Source organism: Zeugodacus cucurbitae, chromosome 5 (genome assembly GCF_028554725.1).
Source record: "Zeugodacus cucurbitae isolate PBARC_wt_2022May chromosome 5, idZeuCucr1.2, whole genome shotgun sequence".
NCBI classification, from domain to species: Eukaryota; Metazoa; Arthropoda; class Insecta; order Diptera; family Tephritidae; genus Zeugodacus; species Zeugodacus cucurbitae.
In genome coordinates this window covers 42494214-42516026 of record NC_071670.1, presented here as the reverse complement: position 1 = coordinate 42516026, position 21813 = coordinate 42494214, and the positions used below count along the sequence as shown (strand labels likewise).

The following is a 21813-nucleotide window of genomic DNA, read 5'->3' as shown; positions in this document are numbered from 1 at the left end:
TAGAGCTCGATTCATATTTTCGGCTAGATCGGGACTTATCTTACTCAACCACCAAAGTTATCGGATTTTATTTGAGATTAACTTTGGAGTTATAAATGAAATTAAGTCAGAAAGCATATTTTTGTAAAAGCTTCCGATAGACGACTTCTTCTTCTCGTACAGCTTTGAACCGTGGGGATGGAGCTCGAATATCCTTATTTTTTTGTAAAAATGATGAATGTAGCTAAGAAAAAAGGGAAACATTTCCGATATACAGAGCTTCAGACGAGTACTTGTCCACTCAAACCTCTAAGATAGTTACTTAGTTCTGGTATCCACTGTACCTTGTAAGTGAGCTCTACTTTAGTTCGCTGTTAATGCCACACAACCACTAACCGCCTTTCTCCATCCACGTACATACAGAGACGCATATACACCCAGCAGTGTCGGCTCATCGAAATCGCTGTGACGTGTCTGTCAATACTAGCGCGTACTGAGGCACTGATTTGATCAGCTCGATGGAAACGTTGCAAACGTGGCATTTTGCCGATTTCATCTCCGCGCTTTTATTTGTCGTCTAACGTTGCCGGCGCATTCGTGACATTTTTTACGCTTTAAAATCGAGTGTTGTTGGACTTTTTATTGCCACGATTGCAAAGAAATTCCAACAAAATGTGGATATGTATATCGCTGTCTGAGAGAGAGTGTGTGGATGTGTGTGTTTTCGAACCGCCAGTGACAGAAATTAAATATTGTAAATGCAAAGCATATCAAAAGCTACTTTTATTTCTTGATTTTCGCGCATATTTTTTATTGCTTCATTTTACACATCGCGCATTAACGCTCACGCACACGCACACATATAACCATGTATATTCGTACACCTCGCGGAAGGTGTTTATTAGAGAGGTAGGTTTTTGAAGTTTCTTTTTGTTTTTTTTTTAATATTTCATTTCAAATATTTATTTGAGCGACACTGAGGAAAAACAGCTTTCCCACACACTCTCATGCGCTTACCTATCCCAAGCAACCAATTTATTTGCAGCTCTTTGTTGAACGTTGTTGTTTTCTTCACCACCCGCTCGTCGCTTCTAGGCAATGACGCTGTGTTTGCTCACTTTTTGTTTTTGTACAGCTTTTCGGCATTTATTTGTTTAATATTTGTGCGAAAATATTTACATTGCAAGCACAGCACACGCATCATTAAATTCAATAATTTTGCATTGATGTTGATTAGATTTTCAATTGAGCGCCTTTTTTCTGCTGCTGCTGCTTCTTCTGCTGCTGCTGTTATTGCTCTGTATTGCAAGTTAAGATGCCGTGGATAAAAGAAGTCAAAATGTTTATGCCTTGTAACGTATGCTACAGCCGCTGAGTGGGGTATTCATGACAGCGTCTGATAGACACGAATTTCACAATAATCCGCAATTTGATTGAACAGAAGAACTTACAAAGAGACACGTAGTCAATAACTTGAATTTATGTTCGGCGAAGTAAAATATTTTATTGACTTTGCGTATTTGAGTTTTGTGGAGCTTGAGGAGACTTTGTAAGAGTTCGGCAGACTGGCTCCTTCCCTTCCTATAGGCGGGTAATTTGGGAAATATGCAGATCTCAATGTAAGGTTTACACCGGCAACATAATCCTTTATAATTTTCGAAAATTCTTCGAAAGATTCGAAAATAGTTGCTTTGAGTTTCCTTAAGAATCATATCCTTTCATATTTCATTCAACCTTGCAGCGATAGGAAGGATTTTTGGCCAAATCTGACCAAGGTGTCGCGTTTCCATAAAATGTATATTGATCGGTCAAACACAAAGTGAAAGAAATAGAATATAAGATCCTCGAATGATCATTCATCCAAAAGCTAGTGGCTTCATTGGCGCCGACTTAAAAGGGTTACACATTTCAAAATCGTTTGGACAACTGAATTAAACCAAGGGTCCGGATGTGCTTTTTTCAATGTTAGCTGCCTTAGACCTTACGGACTTTCAACAGTATTAAGTAGCCGTTGATAAGCGATTGCAATCCAAAATTGGGACCATTAATCGGCCGTGAACTAGATGATACCGCAATACATAATGTTACCACTATCATAATAAAATCTTTCTTCCCAGAGTTTGCACTTTCCGCGAGTTCCCTTGCGTCAACTTCCTAATCGACAGATGGACTTAACTAACAGGTTCCGTTAACCATTGTTTGCTTGAGTAGAACGTTGTGACCTTTCTCCAGCTCTCTTCAGATAATAAATTTCAAAAACTTCACACTTCCTTCAGCTATCGTATGCTTGAGGAGAGATTATTTTGTCATCATAGCTCTTTCCGGGCAAGGGATCTCAAAAATCTAGGTAAAGTTAGATCAAGGGGTAGATCTCTGCAACTACAGATAATCCCAATCAGACAGCATCGATTGTCCTTTGGGTGTCACCCAAATACTGCTGACGGCCAAGACCCTTTCGATTCGACAAAGCACTTGGACTCTGTTATAAAGTTCTTAAGTCGGCTAATGTCCATCCCAGTCACTTCGCTGGGTTCGCCGAAGGTTTTCCTACCGAGGTGTTTTAACCTTAGTCTGGCGAATGCCGGACATTAAAGGACGAAGTGCTTGGATGATTCCTATTCGCCTTCCTCTAAAAATCTAACCTTATCTCATAATTAGTCCAAATGAGTATCAATTTGCTGATCTAGGGTATCGTTGACGTACAAGCATGAAAATAGGAGGAGACTCTCTTAGTACATTTCTTAATTACTGAGAAGTCAAACTCGTTGGACTGGGAAGTTTCAGAATTTTACAAACTAAATTCAGTAAATGATTAGATCCTTTGAACAACTGATAAATATAAGCAGCAGTTATGAGACTTTGAATACTGGCGGACATTGACTGACTTCAATTATTGGAAAAATCGATTTGGATAGCTTTTTCTGAACCTTTGAAGGATTCAAAGCAAGACGTAAATTTAAACACCTTCCATAGGGTTTGGTTTCATTAAAGCCAAGAATATTGATACCATTCAAGAAATGAATTAATTAAGACATAATTAAGGACATTGAAAATGTCTCCCTTCCGTTTTCTCAGTTTATTTATTTCATTTAAATTTTCACGGTTATGGCGAGTAAAAGTTGAAAAGAAAGGACTACCCGAAAATATTGCTAAATCCTTAAATTTCTCTAAATTTTCTTCATATTATCAAAAATACGCTATTTTCACAAATTATATATTAAAAAATAATTGTACCAACCAAATTCAATGACAAACCCACACTGGCATAATTCATTAAACGCATTATTCATGCGCAAAAATCTACAAATATAGAAGTAAGTATTTCATTTGCAATTCAGTTTTGCATAATGTGAGAACCATTTAAGAATGACGATTTTCAAAGGGGCCTAAACGAACACTTCAAGCAGTCATATGATTAACATATTTTATACAAAACTTGCCCACAGAAGATTGAGCACGACAAGCTAAAGCGACACACACCCTTTTCCCCCCACCACATACCGAGGGGATTACGCAAACAACTACAAGAGCGAGTGCGAGCGCTTTGATGAGTGCTTTGACGAGTGCTCGTGCGAAAACGAATATTTACACTAATTTACACAAATCTCGGTTTTGTCACATTATTCACTAAACTAACTCGCAGTAGACTAAACATACAAACATACATCCATGCAACACAGTCGCATGTCGTTTGATGTCGCCCTTCATTGTTGGCACTTACTTAGCGCATAGAATATCCTGAGTAGGGGCTACAACGTGACACCCGCTTCAATCCTTCCTTACCCAGGCTGCTGCTTAGGGCATTTGTCATTATACGCTTTGTTAGCCAGCAGAGTTGTTGTATTTGTGTTGAGATGCCAACGCATAATTTCGGCCTGCTTAAAGGTCACCACTTCTGTGTTGTTCGGCAGCGCTGCGCGCCCTTTCGGTTGTCGGCTTGTGTTACGTACTTTATTGCTTTGTATGAGAAATGTTGGTATTTATTTAAGGATATGGTTTGCTTGTAAATATTATTGTCGAGTTTTGTTCTTGTTTGTTATTCATATTTTGGTTATACTTCAATGTTGCTTGAAGATGTGTGGAATAATATTATGAGTTGAAGTCTTTTATAATTCTTCATTCAATCTTTGCTTTGGGTGGATATACATATGCAAATCTACAAAATTTCTTATTCATTACATGGCTAGATCTAGTTCTAATCTAGAACATTCATTGGCACATTCATTGGCACATTTTCTTAAGGCGTATTTTTCAGCAGCAAAAACTTTCTACATAGGCAGGGACAGGTAACCAGGTACCAGGTCGGGACTATAAGATGACTGCATAAGGACCTTCCAACCAAGTTTCCGGATTTTCTAGCGATGTGTGTGGCCTAACGTTGTACTGGTGGAACACAATTCATCGTCTTTTCCCCAAACCTGGCCGCTTCTGAGCGTCCTTCAGACGGTCCATTTGTTGACAGTACAGGTCCGAAGTAAGAGTTTGATCACAAAGGAGCAGCTCATGCTAGATGTTCCCACCGGATCACCGTTACTGGACCACCGATTTCGCTTGATGTTGCTGTTAGTGAACTACTAGTCCTAATCAGTAACTACCCTCTCCAAAAGATTGGACGATGTCGACATTCGATGTGCCGGAGCCATTATGAGTTTTCGAGAGAAAGGTTTTGCGGAAGATTTATAGGCGATGAGCTGTACGAGTTATACGACGATATTGACATAGTTCCGCGAATAAAAAGATAGTGACTTCTCTGGCGAGGTCATGTTGTCCGAATGGACGAAAGCACTCCAACTTCTTTTTGTTATCAGACTTATTTAAATGGTTCAAAATGTCTTTTGAGAACAATATTTAGATATTGGGCAATCGGTCGATTCCATCGATCTAGAGACTCGATCATTTACATTACTTTAATGATATCTACGACAATTGGTCTTCCAGAGATTGGTGACAACTTTGGCAACAGAATTACCGGAACGGAATCAAGGAGACCGTGATTGGATCGGGGCCCGATCGCATAGATACAGGTTACTATTGGAAAGATAAAGGGTTCTTCTCTAATATTTAATATATTGTTAACCGTAAGAAGACACCAATTAAATTGTTATTTAATGAAGAATACCACATTATTGCTACTATGACGGAGAATACATAATACCTCAATTCAACGATCGGTTTTGATACCCAATTATGGATGTACGGTATAATTTCGAACAAATGCTTAATTCTCCGCCTGTCAGCCAGATTCGAAACACCAGAAGGTTCTTTCTATCAGAATTCAGTGGACGAAATACAAGGTTACCAAGCCAAAGCTACTTATTGTCACATAGTAACCTCCATAGAGCAATAGAATTATCGCAGCGACCGTTTGAAAAACAAAACCGACACTCGAGTTGCTTCGGACGGCAGCAACAACACATCGCAAACAAGAAATAACAAAAAAATAAAACAATAAGAAATAAGAAACACAATATACAACTAGAAAAGAAAGCTTCTGCTCAACCCAAGCGTTTCGTATACAAATCTGAGGAGCAAAGAGCGGCAAGCGGTTGCATAAAAGACGCGTTGGGGTCGCAACATTTCCATTATAGAAATGAGAAAATGACATGCGAATTTCACGAATTTCAGCAGATGGACGTCGCTAAGCGCGTGGCAAGCAGGTGTGGTCCATAAGCCGCGACGGATGTAGTCTACAACAAGGCGTTAAGCTGCAAGCAGCAGCCAAATCTTGGTAACTAAGTACCACACAGCCGCAACCCACTACATACACATTTCCACTGTCGCTTAAGAGGTGCTTGCTGTCGCTTGATATCTGTTAACATTTCTTTACTTTCGCATTCTTTCCCATTCCTTCACACCTTTGAGGATAACAGCGCGCCGCTTGGCTGACTTGACTGCCTCTTGGCACTTCAGTGCTTTGTTTTGTTTGCAACGAAATCTAAACCAAAGCAATTTTAAGTGAAGCAGCAAGAAAAAGGAAAACCAAAAACAACAACAACGACAATAGTCATAATAAATGTTAGCGGTACAACAACAATAGCAAAAACAACAACAACATTAATAAAAAGTGTGTGTGTATAAAACAACAGGCAAAGCAGGTCAAGTGTTGGCGTCAGGTGGCCATCAGCCATCAGCCACCAACAATCAAACAAGTTGAGATCTAGTAAAGCTGACGCTTAATAGTATAGTAGTGTTGTTGTTTGTACTATCAAGACAACAGCTACACCAGCGTTAGGTGTAGTAGTGGTAGCAGTTGTTGTTGGCAACAAAAAACAATGGTGTGCCACAGATGGCTAGCGTACAAAGCCTCTAAGCGCAGCAGAAGGTGTTTCGTTGAAGCACACGTAACAACAATGCGTCGAGTAGAGGAAATCATCTTAGAAAACAGCAGCACTGCATGATGACACTTCACGAAAAATGCTGGTGAGCACATGAGGTTCTTTTTATGAGGTTTTTTTTCACATGATGTAGTTTTTGTATGCGGATTTGTAACCAGCAAGCACGTCATATTTTCTAACCAAATTTTTACAAAACTTGGGAAAATTGGGATTTCTCAAGCCTTTCTGAACACCTTCTCAACAATTTCTCAAGCCTTTACAATACTCATAACTTATACTAAAGACATTCTCACTCCTCCTTAAACATAATATCTCGAAAAGTGTTAGTCAACATCATTCTCGACATTTTCTCCACCTGTTGAGATTTTTCAAACTTCTACGAATTTTCTCAACACTTTTTTTTAAACCAGAAGCTCATAGTTTAAATAGTTGTTACAATAACTTTTATCAACACCAATCAAAACACAATGCTTTCACCTTATCACAAGCCTTTAAAAAAAGTATAATGCTCAAATTGATAACTTTATTATTCCCAAGCATTATAATTCTTACACTCTATAACCTGGGTAGAGTTAAATATCTGATATTTTCAAGTGCTTTCATTCTCACAAAACGTATATGTAAGAACTTTAATTCGTTTCAATAACAGTTTCAATGAATGTTGAGAAACTATTGAGAATGTGTTGAGAATAGACAGATGTGGGTTGAGAAAATTAATATCAGATTTAAAAGTTTGGGTTTCTTGGGTTGAATATATAGGCATACAGAAATTGTCAAACCTATCAAATATGTAAAGAAAGGAACAACAAAAAAAGCAAAACGTTTAACCTTACAAACAACTCTTGCAACCTGCACACATTAAATCACTGATGAGAAAAAAGTCTAAAAATCACCTACTTCTTTCTAAGTCCACTCAAATTCGTGTGCAGCAATGTTGTTTGTGCAGTAAACTAAACTCTGCTGTTTGTTTATGGAAATTCGTAGCTTCCACTTGACAGCTCACCACCCCTAGTTAGACAGATATAACACATACTAGTCGCTGATACTTTCCGTCTTATTTAGTTCTCTTTGCCAGCAGCTTTCTTCATTTCCTACACTCTCTTCCTTCTTCTATCCTATCTTAGTTCATAACTCACTTGCCACGCTCCCCTCTAGTTGAGCTCACATGTCGTTGTATGTGCATTTTGCTGTCTTCGAATTAAATTTGTAGTGTAAAATGCGACTGCATTTGGGTATAAGCAATTTCGTAAATTAATCTCAAGTCGCTGCTGTGTAGTCTTTGTAGACGATTGTTGTTGTTGGCTATTTCTTTTGACTATCTTTGTTTTGTTGATGCATCAGTTAGTTGCTTTGAGTAATGTGCGTGCAATTGAAGGGGTTTCAGCTTGGTAGAAGACTCTTACTCTTGCACAAGTTGTGGTACATTTTATAATTTATTTTTAGAACTTAAATTTTGATGAGTAAGATCTATATGTATTAGAGCTATGTGTCGATTGAACGGAAGTAATTATATTGAGGATATGGGTCGTTAGGCCCATGGGGGTTAAGGCAGTCCATATATATATATACATATTACGTAGGAACCGCTTTAAGCGATTATAGGTAGTCAATGCCTGGTACAAAGCCAAACTATTTATAAAATAACATATTTCCTTCATGTCAATAAAGTCTCTTAACATATTGGTCAAGATATAGCATACAAAGTCAACTATAAAGTCGAAAATCATTATATAGAGTATATTTGAGATAAAGGGTTCTAGATTAATTTCATGTAAAACTTATTTAAAGAACATACTTTCACGAAACTGTGTTGAAATAACTCGCAGACTGACCGTTATAAAATTAAAATTGGACAAACCATTACTTGTATTATCTGAGACCTGAGGTAATTCATGGACCGGCACTAAATAAATTACAGCAGTATATTGAAGGGAAGTCGTTTACTTAATTTTGTTAAGATATCTTATAAGTATATATATTGACCGATAAGCATATTGCTCTTTATTCGCTGGGTATATGTTCCATAAATATGCCGCGAATACAGAAACCGTGAATACGGGATGGTAATTTGTATGGGATTATAGGGGATATGTTCCAAGGTGACAAAAAAAAACAAATAGGTATATAAAAAAATGATTTAATTGAAGTTTTTGAACATTTTAACTAATTATCTTAAGGCTTAGGCAATGGTTTGAAGAATTTTGTAATATTTCCTTGCTTAGCAGTTTTCAAAAGCTCCTTCAATTCAGACTGATACACAGCAGTCGCATTAGCAATTTGTCTCTTAAAAATTAGACTTTGTTCCATAGACGGATCAATGTTCATAAAGAAATCGCAGAGCTCATTTGCCATTCTTAAACCTTCACTAAGATTTTTCAAATTGAATGTCACGTTTCCAGTGCTTGTTGAAGCCACTTCTTCAATAGGTTGTGTTGACGCCGCCCCCGCCTAATTTCACTGCCACGTCTGTGTCGGAAGAGCGATCACTACTTCGAAGCTTTTTCGAAGTCTTAATTCGAATATTTGAAGTTGCGCTCTTGCCTTTTTACTTCTTCTTAACGCTTCCTTTGCGACATCTCAACCGATCCAGACGTGCACACCGTACTCCACCACCTGAGCTAACATTGGTCCTTCGAGCCGGATAACAGGTAACAAGTTGAATTTTTTAAAGTGAAAAGTGCATTGATTCGCCTGAATTAGTAACACGCAAGGTTACAGCCAAACATATTTTGGACTTGTGCTCTGCAAGCTATAAGGCAATAAATTAGTAAATTTGTATATAATTTATGTATGTACAAAACTAATTGTGCGGTGTGAAGTAGAGACCGAAACTTATTTTTGGCGCTCTACCAACAAAAACTCGCACACTGCAGGTTGTATTGTACTTCGTTTAAGTACAACAATAAATACACCTCGCCTTGCACTCGTCATTTAAGTCACTTTATATATTCTAACAATATCTGTTATTCGAAATTTAATTTTCTTGGACGCACAAACAACGTCTGGAGCGTCAACAAATCTCTCTCGGTTTTCGTCTTGCTAATTTGAGTCTAGTCGCTCAACTCTGCCTTTCCATATATTGCTCGAATAGCAATAAAGGCAAGCAGCAATACAGTAGCTGCAGTAACGCTCTCGTTACAAATCTCTCTCGGTCCTTTTGTGTAGTTAATTTGAGTCTAGTCGCTCAAATCTGCCTTTTCATATTGTTCGAATAGCAATATAGGCAAGCAGCAATACCGCAGCTGCAGTTACGCGAGTGATAAGTGAAAAGAACAAAAAGCACATAGCCCAAACAGCATTGAAGTGAGCGACGCAATCAAAGGCAAAGCAGCAGAGGCAGGCAGAGCCAAAGGACAGCAACAAAAGGGACATTGCATTAGTGCGGAGATAACCCCATAAGCCAAAGTGCAAGTGATAGAATTAAAATAAGTACTTGTGAATTTTACTTGTAATTGGCTTTAAATAAAGAGTGACTAAACACACATCAATCTTTGTTTGTGTATTTATACGAACACTAGGCGTGCAAGTGTATTGGGACGATTACCCAGCAAGCACTTTCCAAACAAATTTGAGCGAAACTCATTGATATCAACGACTTAGCACATATCAATTTTTGTTCGTGTATCTATTCGAAGACTAGACGTGCAAGTGCATTGGTACGATTACCCAGCAAGCACTTTGAAAAATAAATTTTCACGAAACTTGAACTTGGCTTTTATTAAATTTATAATTTTTTATTTCGAAAGATTTGTACGCTTCACAACTAAACAACGCGTTAATTCAGTTTGCAGTTTTCCGTGATTGGTGCTGTAACTCTTAAACTTATTGCAACATATTTGCTATTTTTTTCAAATTTTAAAGTTTTAGAAACGATTTTGCGCAACATATTTGCAGTTTCGGTTAAATTGTCAAATACAATGGAATCCATCAAGGCCTTTATCAGAGCTGCAGACGCTATACTGGAGTTTGAGGAGTCTTTTGCTCCAACTGCAAACAACCAAAGTGCCTACTCTCTTGAAGTACAACAAGCCGAACTGAAATCTCTGTGGGCAGAGGTAAAGTCGGAATACAAGTTGTGTTTGCCAAAGGTGGATGCTTCCGATACAAAAACAGTTGAGGACATAAAACTTAAATATACCAACAGTTACCACGCATATGTGTGTTGTGCGGCCTTGATGGGCGAACACATTCACAACCTCACGGGGTTCAACCAAAGCCCAAGTTCAAATTCTACAATAATTCAACCTGAACGGTTGCAACAAATGGCAGAACCCGTGAGGTATTCCCTCAACTTACCGCCATGTGATACAGAAATATTTCATGGCGATGTGTTGCAATGGCCCTCATTTAGGGATCTATTTGCCGCAATTTATGGGAACAACTCGAGGTTATCCCCAGTCGAAAAGTTATTCCACCTGAATCAAAAAACCCGAGGTGAGGCGAAAGCTATCGTTTCGAAAGCGCCTCTGACGAATGATGGATTCGCATTGGCTTGGAATAATTTGTTGTGTAGATATGAAAACAAGCGAGTTCTTGTCAATACACAATTAAATTTATTATTCAAGCTTCCGCACATTTCAACTGAATCTGAGGCCGAACTCAGAAATTTACAGCGGGAGATAAATAGCTGCATTTCAGCTTTACAAATACATGGCATCAATATAGATAGCTGGGATGCCTTATTTACGTATTTGTGTTCTATCCGATTGCCTGACTATACACTGTCGCTTTGGGAACAATCTCTGGATTCGGATTCAGAGATCCCAAAATGGGTTGAGTTGGACAAATTTCTAACCAAACGGGTTAAAACGCTAGAGAGAGTATCAAACCTCAAAGGCGAGTCGAGTACTCAACCCAAAGTTAAGTCGGCTGATGGTGAAGGTCGGACACTAACCTTGCAATCAAGGACAGGGTCCAAACCCATAAATTCCCATCACGTCAAGACAAACAGTCTTAAATGTAAACTTTGCTCATCTCAATCGCACATTTTAAAAACTTGTCAAAGATTTATAGATATGCAGTCTAACGCAAGGTTAAATGCGGTCAGAAAACTTCACGTCTGCTTAAACTGTTTATCGGACACACATGAAGTCAAAGATTGTAAAAGCATGTTCAACTGTGCTAAATGCAAACAGAGACATCACACTATGATTCACCGGGATCAGAGTGAAGAAATAGCTCAGTCACCCTCCAGCACAGACCCTACTGAGATTTCCACTAAATCTCATATGGCCTCCATTAAGGCCAATGTATCAAATGTGCCGACCAGTCAAAGCATGCTCTTAGGTACAGCTATGGTGACTATATGTCACAACGACAACACCTTCACTGTCAGAGCCCTGATCGATTCGGGATCTGAAGGAACCTTCATTACCGACAGTCTGCAGAAACGCTTAAATCTGACAAGCAGGAAGGTCAGCGCACGAGTTTCGGGATTGAATAATACCGTGTCGGGACGAGTTCAAACGGTATGCTCAATCACCATTGGCTCGCCCCGTAACAAAGGTTTAAAACTAGAAGCGGAAGCGTTGGTACTACCAAAACTGACTGGACTGCTTCCATCCAGATCCATCAACCCTTCAATTGTTAAAAGGTTACCCAATATCCCCTTAGCGAATAATAATTTCCATACGAGTCAAAATGTTGACTTGTTGATCGGAGGGGATATCTACCCGAAAATCATATTAAACGGGGTAAAATCAAAGATCTTCGGTTCCCTCATTGCCCAACGTACAGTGTTCGGCTGGATTTTAACAGGTTCTGTTCCCTCCGAAGAAACAAAGAATAAACCGACTTACGTCACATATTTCAACGAGGTATCTTTAGATAATCAGCTTTCCAAATTCCAGGAACTAGAAGAAATACCTAAAAAACCATTTTTCACTGTAGAAGGACAATATTGTGACAGGTTATATTCAAAAACAACCATTAGAAACAGCGAAGCGCGTTACATTGTTTCACTCCCATTCAAAGTTATTCCAGCAGAAACTACTTTTGGAGCATCTCGTCATATTACACTGAAACAGAAACAAAAGAAATGGAAACATTCCCAACAGAACGTCCAAGTAAACGACCTAGTGGTAGTTCGTGATAAAAATTTACCTCCAAATGAATGGAGATTGGGCAGGATCACCAAAATATATCCAGGGATGGACCAACGAGTTCGAGTTGTGGACATCAAAACACAACGCGGCTTAATTTGTAAGCCTATCACAAAAAATGTCATTTTACCCAATCAATGTTAACTTTTTCTATACATTCACACCTTAATAATTTTCTTTTCATTCAAGAAATTATCAAAAATGACGACCATCAATTGCCCGTTATGCATAGATAATCATCTTCTACGCTGGTGCCCAAAATTTCGCCAGATGTCCCCAGAAAATAGGCTGAGGACAACCTTAATACACCGCTATTGCAGCAACTGCCTTGCCTCGAACCACTCAAAGGATGAGTGCGACAGCGTAATACGCTGTAAACGTTGCGGCAGCCCTCACCATACAATGCTCCATGGCATTAGTTCAGATGTCGAAGAACTAGACGAGGATGTCGTAGAGTTAACATGGGCACAACAAGTCGAGGCAGCGGAAATGGAAGAGGAAACCATCGCTACGACGGATTCGATACCTATTCAACCATGTCAACCGACGGCATCAGTCATGCAACCAAGGGAAAGCTCTGACCAACGATGCCTCTCCCGCATACCACACGCCCAGGATCGAGCCAGACTCGATTCGTCTCGCCGACTTCGGCGTGCTGGTAACTTCTATTCGGATTGGCGGCATGGTAACGATCGACTGAGACTCGATTCGTCTCAGCGACATTACCCGGACCCCGCGGAACGCAATGCGTCCCGCCGGCCACCCCGTCCGAAGAGAAGGCGAGGACAAGGTGCTCGACGTCAAGCAGACGCACGCCGTATCATCAAGGATAGGCACGCGACACTACCTTGGCAGCAAAAAATAGCGCTTTCACCGACCGCCTTAATCAAGATACGCACTGCAACCAGGTTTATCACTGTGCGAGCCATGATTAACCCGGTCAGTCCATCCACTGTCATTCTCGCCTCCACTATTACACGACTGCGACTCCGCACACAAGCCCGTGGAGACAGCCGAGTGTGCGATTTCATGTTTCGAGACAACCATGGTGGACAGTCAGAAATCTCCGTAACAGCAAAAATACAACGTCATCAACTACCACCGACGCCAGTAAGGTCTCTGGAAGACCACACTCTTCAACACTTCCAGAACCTAAGACTCGCAGACAACGACTTCTACAAGTCAGCGCCAGTCGAGGTAATTTTGGGAGCGGACATCTACTCCCGGCTCATACTACCAGGGTTACAACCAGCGACAGTGGGACAACTCGTCGCCCAAAATACGACGCTGGGATATGTAATATCCGGCGTCGTATAATACGGCCCAATAAAATGCACTGGCTGCCTACGCCTCTGACATTTACCATTTACCCAGGATCGAGTCAGACTCGAGTCGTCTCACCGACCTCGGAATGTGGTAATTTCTACGCAGTTTGGTGGCATGGTAATGACCGTCTAAGGCTCCATTTGTCTCAGCGGCATTTCCCGGACCGAACCAGACTCGATTCGTCTTGTCGGCCACCCCATCTGCAAGAAATGCATCGCTTGCCAGAGGAAGTATAGGAGCCAGTCGCATGTTAGTTTTAAGTAATAATTAATTAATTGTAAACTACATTTAATAATTAATTGTAAACTGCATTTGCAGTAATACTGCAAGGCGGGCGGAATGTTGACGCCGCCCCCGCCTAATTTCACTGCCACGTCTGTGTCGGAAGAGCGATCACTACTTCGAAGCTTTTTCGAAGTCTTAATTCGAATATTTGAAGTTGCGCTCTTGCCTTTTTACTTCTTCTTAACGCTTCCTTTGCGACATCTCAACCGATCCAGACGTGCACACCGTACTCCACCACCTGAGCTAACAGGTTGTGTTCAGTTCCATGTGAGCCCCCTCTACATATATGGAAATATTACCAAAAGTTCAAAAATTTTGCGAAAATAGTGGAATATTTAACATTTTCTTGTAATAAGATCTATTTTACTTTTTTATTAGTCCATTTGACAAGAGTATTGGGTTGGATACCTATTGGAATAATTTTATTATTATGTATGTGCTTATTAGATCCGCGAATAAAAAAATGTTTGGTCGCGAATAGTGAAAACGCGAATAAAGGAAGCGCGAATAAGGAGCTTTTACTGTATAGTATACCGATACATGGTATAAAGCCAACTCAAGTAACGAAAATCATTTTATTAGGCATGGGGATACTATGGGAGTTACTGAGCCGAATTCTTCCATAGGTCACAATATAATCAGAAAACTTTTCGTTTTATAGTTTCTTTAAAATAGCTGATAAATTAACTGATATTTTATCACTGGTCATTCATATTCAATATCCGTGGGCTTGGAAAGGTAAAGACCGATTTCGACCATCTCTAAAAGAGGGTTGACACATATTAAAATATATAACACATATTATTTGTGCTATATTTTTCTACGATCAGATATGTAATCCAATGTCAACTTAGTGACTCCTAACTTGACCTCGCATGACCTCTACCTTGAAATCACTGACCCCTACAACACCATTTCAACGACTTTTAGATGAGATTTGACACATATTATAGGCTATATTTGTGCTTTCGACCTAAGTTATCCCTAACCTAACATTGACTGCCCCTAATTTGACCTCTCACTGAAACTCATTAGTTCAATAACATATTTCGAATCTGGTAACTATTAAATTTTATAGTAAAATAAAGAATATAAACATCAAAAAGAATTTCCTGTAAAATTCTATTTTTATGGCTTCAGCTATTTTATTGGTTAAAGCTCGAAAGCTTCATTACTCTCTGATCGCTTCTCCCCAAAATGCATTCACTGATCAATTCGGTATTCTGGAGCAACAATATTTAATGGGAAATTTCTCCTGTACGGAATTATTTTTACGAATATTTACCCCTGACATACACAAAATAACGGGAAATTTGCAAGGTGTGTCAGAGGCAAACAACTAAGCATACATATTAACAGAGGACGAGCTAGTTTACTTGTATGTATGTTTGCATGTTTATTGGTGTCAATACAACTGAGGTTTTTTTGGTACAATTCCATCACAAATATTGGAGAGCCATAGGCTTCTGGATAAAAATGAATAACATGACAGAACATAAAATTTTAGTTAGCCAATATATTTCAGTATTGGACTAGGCTCTGGAACATAAATTGCTACATTTAATTGAATAACAACACAAATCACTCGCTGAGCACGCACATATATATATATGTATGTATATATATATTTATATATTATCTTATCTAAGTTGTAGTCACTGTATATAGCTTACAACGTGCGGCATGCAACATCGCCGGTATAATAAATTATCAAATAGACAGCTTAAGAGCGCGCCGACGAGCGTGGCATGCGCACTACAACGCAAAGAGTAGCTTTCCACAACTTGCTTCTTTTACCACTGTAGAGTTACTACAACCGAAGAGTACTCTTTAAAAGGGAAATATTACTCTTCAACAACACAAAAATCCACACAGCATCTGTTATGACACACAACAACAAACAGCTACCGATGCATAAATGGTGTTGCAAGCGCTGGTTGCACAATAACTCACTCGCCGCTGCTTGCTGCAGGTCATTCGGCACAAATGTTGCTGCACTAAATATGCTGTGTTGTGGCAAGCAGCGGGTAGAATATGGAGTAAAAAAAAACAAAAAAATTACAAAAAAACGAAAATAACAAAAATATGCTGTACAACAACAACAATTGACAGTTTTTGTTGTTGTTGTTGCTGTTGCCGCATTCCCACTAATTCAGCATGGCAAATAGGAAATATTGCCGGGCTTAACTGCTGCCGCACCTTAACTCAGCATAAACGCATGTTGTTGTTGCTGTTGTTACTGTTGTTTGCTATTCGCATTGCTGCTGCTGCTGCTGCTGCTGTCATCAACATTCGATGGCAATGACGTCACATTTGACATTGCACCGCTTAAGCTGTGTGCAGCTACGCAGCAGGTGGCAAGCTAACAGGCACCTGGTGGGCCGGTGGGGGTGCTGGCGGTGTTGGTGGTGCTGGTGTTCGGTCGGAGGTCAGACAGGCACTTTGTCGCTTGCCATTTATGCTAAACGAGTGACAGTGTGGTTGTTGTTGTTGTTGCTGTACGCTATTTTCAGACACATGTGAAAGTGCACTGCCATTTGCATGTGTGTCACTTCAAGTTCATATGTGTGTGTGTCGCGGGTCTATTTTCGTATGCGCCCAAGCTTTCGCAAATTAGTGTGGAAAATTTCGTTAAGCAGCGGGTATAAATGCATTTCGTCGAATGCAATTTTAAATGCATAAACAGAATGCCAACAACAACAACCACAAAAACATCGAAGGCAACATTTTATACAGTTAAAACCAGGATGTACAACAACAATAAAGCATTTTTCCAGCGAACATCTATTTTCGAGTGAAAATGAAGAATTCTCTGCAACGTTCAACGCAGAACGGTATGTTGACACAACAACAAGCAAGTATGTGTATGTTGTTGTTGTTGATTTTTTTCATTTAATACAAAGCGCCAGTTATGAACCCCGCCAAACCACCCTCAATCCATGCGTATTTTTGGCAACAATTTACTTGTTGTTTTGATATTCATGCCTTTGAATGGCTTTGCCATGCGTGTATATATGTGTGTGTGCTTACATTTCCGTAGCAACATCGCCCACGTATGAGTGTGTGTGAGTGTAAATTATTTTGGCAATATTCAACATTTCCCTTTTACAACTGTCATTTCTTGTTTTCAGCGTTTTTTGCTGCGTGTTGCTGTTGGCGTTCACCGTTGCGTATGAGCGACAAATACGAGTACTATATTGGTCCATGTCAGTCTATGAGTATAGCAAAGCACATTCGCCGACTGATGACAAATATGTTGGTTAACGAGTTGTCTTTGGCAATAAATATTGTGCTAGAAAATTGTAGAAAAAATAAAAAATATGGCAACTCTGAAATTATTTATTTTCTTTTACCAAATGTGTCTTTCAACTAATATCAATTTTATTTATGAGGAATCACTGTTAAAAAAAGATAGTTGCGGACTCGTTACAAGACATGTCTCATCAATATTTTATGAATATGAAAAAGGTTTCGAGGTTTTAGAGGAACGTTACTATAACCAACAAGTAAGGAAGTGCTAAGCTCGGGTGTAATCGAACATTTCATACTCACGCAAGTTATTTATTTATTGTTATTAAAATAACACACAATTCGAACCATATATTCGGCATAAAGTCCATTATAATAACGAGAATTAATATATATATTATATGGGGCTGGGATATTTCCAAGACCATTTCTACTCATTTTCAGCACCCACATGTGCACATCATACCAAGATTCTATTTTTGCTAAGATATCTCACATATTATCCGATATATGCGGTATAAAGTCCCTCGTAAGTTTGAAAATCGATATATTAGGTATATGGCTATAGGTAGTACTAACCCAATTCTGCCTAATTTTGGCACAATGGCACACTAGTAGAACAAACAGATCTCTTTTAGAATTTCTTTAGAGTATCTGAGAGATTTAAGTATATTTTCGGTAAAAAAAAATAGGCCCCAAGCACTGAGGTCCTCATGTTCGGTATGTGGTGCTTTGAAATGTTATAATCCGATTGCGGTGATTTTAAGATGAGATGATTCTAGAAACGAAATATTTGTAACTTCACTGATTTATAGATTGCTAAATGAACGAATCGGATAGGCATCAAAATTGAGCTATAAGGAAAGTAGGCGTGGTTGTGAACCAATACTCCCATTTATCCCCACAAACTATGATATAGTGATGACAAGGAAAAAAAAATCCTTTGTATTGGTGGAGGTCGGCGTGGTTATTATTGTGATGGGATATCTTAGGGAGATATATACCAAAAAAACCTATTTATTAAAAATTACTTCCAAATATGACGCTTGCTAGTGTAATCCTATGTAGCAAATTTTACTTTCATAACTTTATTTAAGGCTTAGTTAGACCTCCTATAACTCCAGAACAAAAATAAAATCTGAGATATTTTCTACGTTCTTTTTGGATTCAAATCACAAGATTATTTACATAAAGAAAACGTACTATAGTTATGGTTCAAATATTGTTCATGAAGAATTTTGAAATACTATCATACTATTTAGGGGAACAACAATAACTTAAAGCTATAGGGAATTATTTTAAAATTAATTTAATTTGATGTATAAGATCTGGTAATGAATATAAAACAAAAGAGAAAAAATCACTAAATCATAAAGAACAAAGAGGTTGAGTATAATAATCATCATTAAATATCTTGATGTTATGTTGATCTGAAAGCTTTTACTGACAAAAAAAACCTTGGCCCCAAAGAATAAATAGACGACCTTATAGCGCTGATAACACATGATAACACAGTCACACAAAAAGAAATTTGTCATGACGAATTTGACGTTTATTTTTAAAAATTCAAATTATGATACCCAATATGGTGGACATATTTTAAGAACTCGCCATATTGCTTCCGCCATTTTGAATGGAAAAAAAAAACCAATTCGAAATCAGCGACCCTGATAACCCCTGAATAACGAGTTTCCGATAAAGTTTTGAAAAAAGCGTACGCCATATTGGATCCGTCATTTTGAAATTTTGAAAAATCGATTCGTAATCAGCGACCTCGAAAACCCCTCAATAACGAATCCGATGAGGTTTTGAAAACGCTGTCCGCCATCTTGTTTTTCTGGGGTTATGTGAACCCTGATCTGATGGGATTAAATGGACCTCGTATACGGTTTCAAAAACATAAGGCACACATAGTAAGACCCTAGGTCAAAAATTTTTTTGTGTGGCTGTGTAATTAGGACGTGAAATTTGAATTTGGTGGAACAAAGAAGAGAAATTTCCCACAATATTTACAGGCCCACTATCGCGGAAAGCTTCTTTTGTTACATGTTCTCTAGCTTCAATATATATTGTTCTAGGTCAGCTATTGAGGTTCACGGTCAATTGATGTGGATTTTTTCTTTTCATTTTAATAGTCTCCAGTTTGTACACAAATATTATCACAGACTCCCACAAAAACACTATCTTTGATCCACAAGATGTAATATACCATCCCACAGAAAATATCTATCTTCCGCGATGATCGGCTGTATGGCATATAGCCTCTATTCTGCTGATAACAATTATCATTGAAGATAACGATGTCAACGTCAAATTAACGACTTACGAATACGATTTCAATGACTGAGAAGATCACAGTACTAATAAAGAAAAGGAATAGCACTTTTCCCGGAACTATAGCTTACTACTGAACTATCTAAACATATTTTTAACGAACGAAATTCGAAATGTAAAATCATATACAATGATTTATATTAAAGTCTCACTTATGCTGCAATTCAATCATGCTCGTGTGTATAACTTCATAACACACAAAAGATTCGAGCAGTTTGAATTAAATTTTATAGATATTGTTCACTACGAATCCCCCCAATAAGGTCTCTCGTACTTAACGACCTTTTGAAGCTTATTTACAAAAGATAATACTAACATGATTACTGGAAATATAATATATCAAAATAAATAATATATTTTAACAAAAAAATTATACCAACATATGGCAAGTCCGTTCCAAATTGATCAGAAATGGTTCCAAACGGCTCCTAAACCATATACAATACATAAACGAATGTATGTACGTTTGTCTAAATGGAGTATCTATGGTTCAATATGGCGTTTACGAATCACTAAAGGATGATAAAAATGTCCCCTTTATCTAATATACAGTTGTGTTCAAAATAATAATAGTGCGTGTGTTAGAGTCGTATCATTAAAATTGGAAAGAGAAGAAATATATTGGGGACAGATGAAAGTAAAGTCGTTCTTTTTGGAGGCTCAGTATTACGACAGTACGTGCATCGTCCACCGAAGACTGAAGACTGTCTACGTTGATATTTTGAGTAGCACTCTGTTACCTTTGGGTAATAGTGAAGAATTCTTGGGAAGAAATACCTAAAACCCATTATGAAGGCCTAGTCAACTCTATGCCGTATCCCTGTAAGGTAGTTTTATATAATGGGGGCTAACAAATACTGAATCCCATTTCTTTGTATCTATACATAATTTTTAGATTTATGTTTCAGATACTTTTTCGAGCTTTTTTTGTTTCATTATCGTTAATGAGAATTTTTGCGGTTTTATATTGATATATGACATATAAGTTGTAAAATCAACGTTTCTGTTATATGCTTAATCAATCCAAAATACATATGTATAATGTTTTCAAGTTATCAATGATTTTTTTACAGCTAAGTAATATATCAAATATTTTCTCCCTATTTTTGAACAATTTTTAGCTTTTCTTATTATTATTAGTATTTTTTTTTTTTTTGTCTTTTTTTCACTTTCATAAATAAAGCACATTACACAAAAATATATCATCAAATGGGCTTGTTCGGGAATTGAACCCGAGACCTCTCGCACCCGAAGCGAGAATCATACCACTAGACCAACAAGCCATTATATAAGTATAGCAATATAAAAGTGCGTTTCTATGAAGCACAGCTTCAGCAAAAAAATAAAAAAAACAACATGAATTTAGAACTAAGCAACAATGCGCAATGCGTAAGCGTTTCGAGTTCATTGCACCAACAAAAAAGCATGTGCCGTGCGCTTATCAGTTGTTTTAATCGCTTGTTACTAACTGCGCGCAAGCAAACAGAGAGTACAAACAACAAACATACTAAGTAAATAAATGAGTGTGAATGAATTTTAGACAGCAGTCATATGAAGTGTTTGTCATAAAAAAATATGAAAAATATAAGAAAAATAAATTAAGAAGAAAAAACAATAAAGTAAAAATACGACAAAGAAAACAAAAATAATTAAAAAGCACACAATTAAAAATTATATATATAACATATATTCCATATATGGAAAAAAATTCAATCGAAGCATAATATTCATACAAATACTCGTATATAAAAATTACAACAACAATTTATGAGTTGTTCATATTAATTTAGCTACGAAGTACATATGTATGTATGTTGCTTGTGTACATGTAATTTTCTCAAAAAATATTCTCGCTTACGCTCTCCTTCAAACAAATATGTTTCTACTCAATTTATTTGCTTATCCAAGATGATGAATTTGCCTTCATTTTGGCATGAAATATTTATGTAACTGTCTTTATCATTGAGATCACATATTTTCGAATGTTGTATCAATCAATTGTAACACCTGTCAATCAATAAGACACACTATAATATAACGAAAATTTGAATTTGCTTACATTGGATATGTAAATAATAAATTTATATTAAGGTGGGTTCGGCTATATTAGGGTGGAGAGAAAAGCAAGAGAGAGAAATATGTGGCCAATATTCAGTTATATATTCAGATTATACTTAATTCCAATTATCACGCTATGTAATGTA

At 37.8% G+C, this 21813-nt stretch overlaps 1 non-coding gene across 1 annotated transcript; it reads right to left on the bottom strand.

The window, feature by feature from the left end:
- Positions 1–20820: 20820 nt before the first annotated feature.
- On the bottom strand, positions 20821–20892 carry Trnap-cgg (transfer RNA proline (anticodon CGG)). Its single transcript has one exon. It is a non-coding gene; the product is annotated as a tRNA-Pro (tRNA).
- Between the last annotated feature and the right edge of the window lie 921 nt (positions 20893–21813).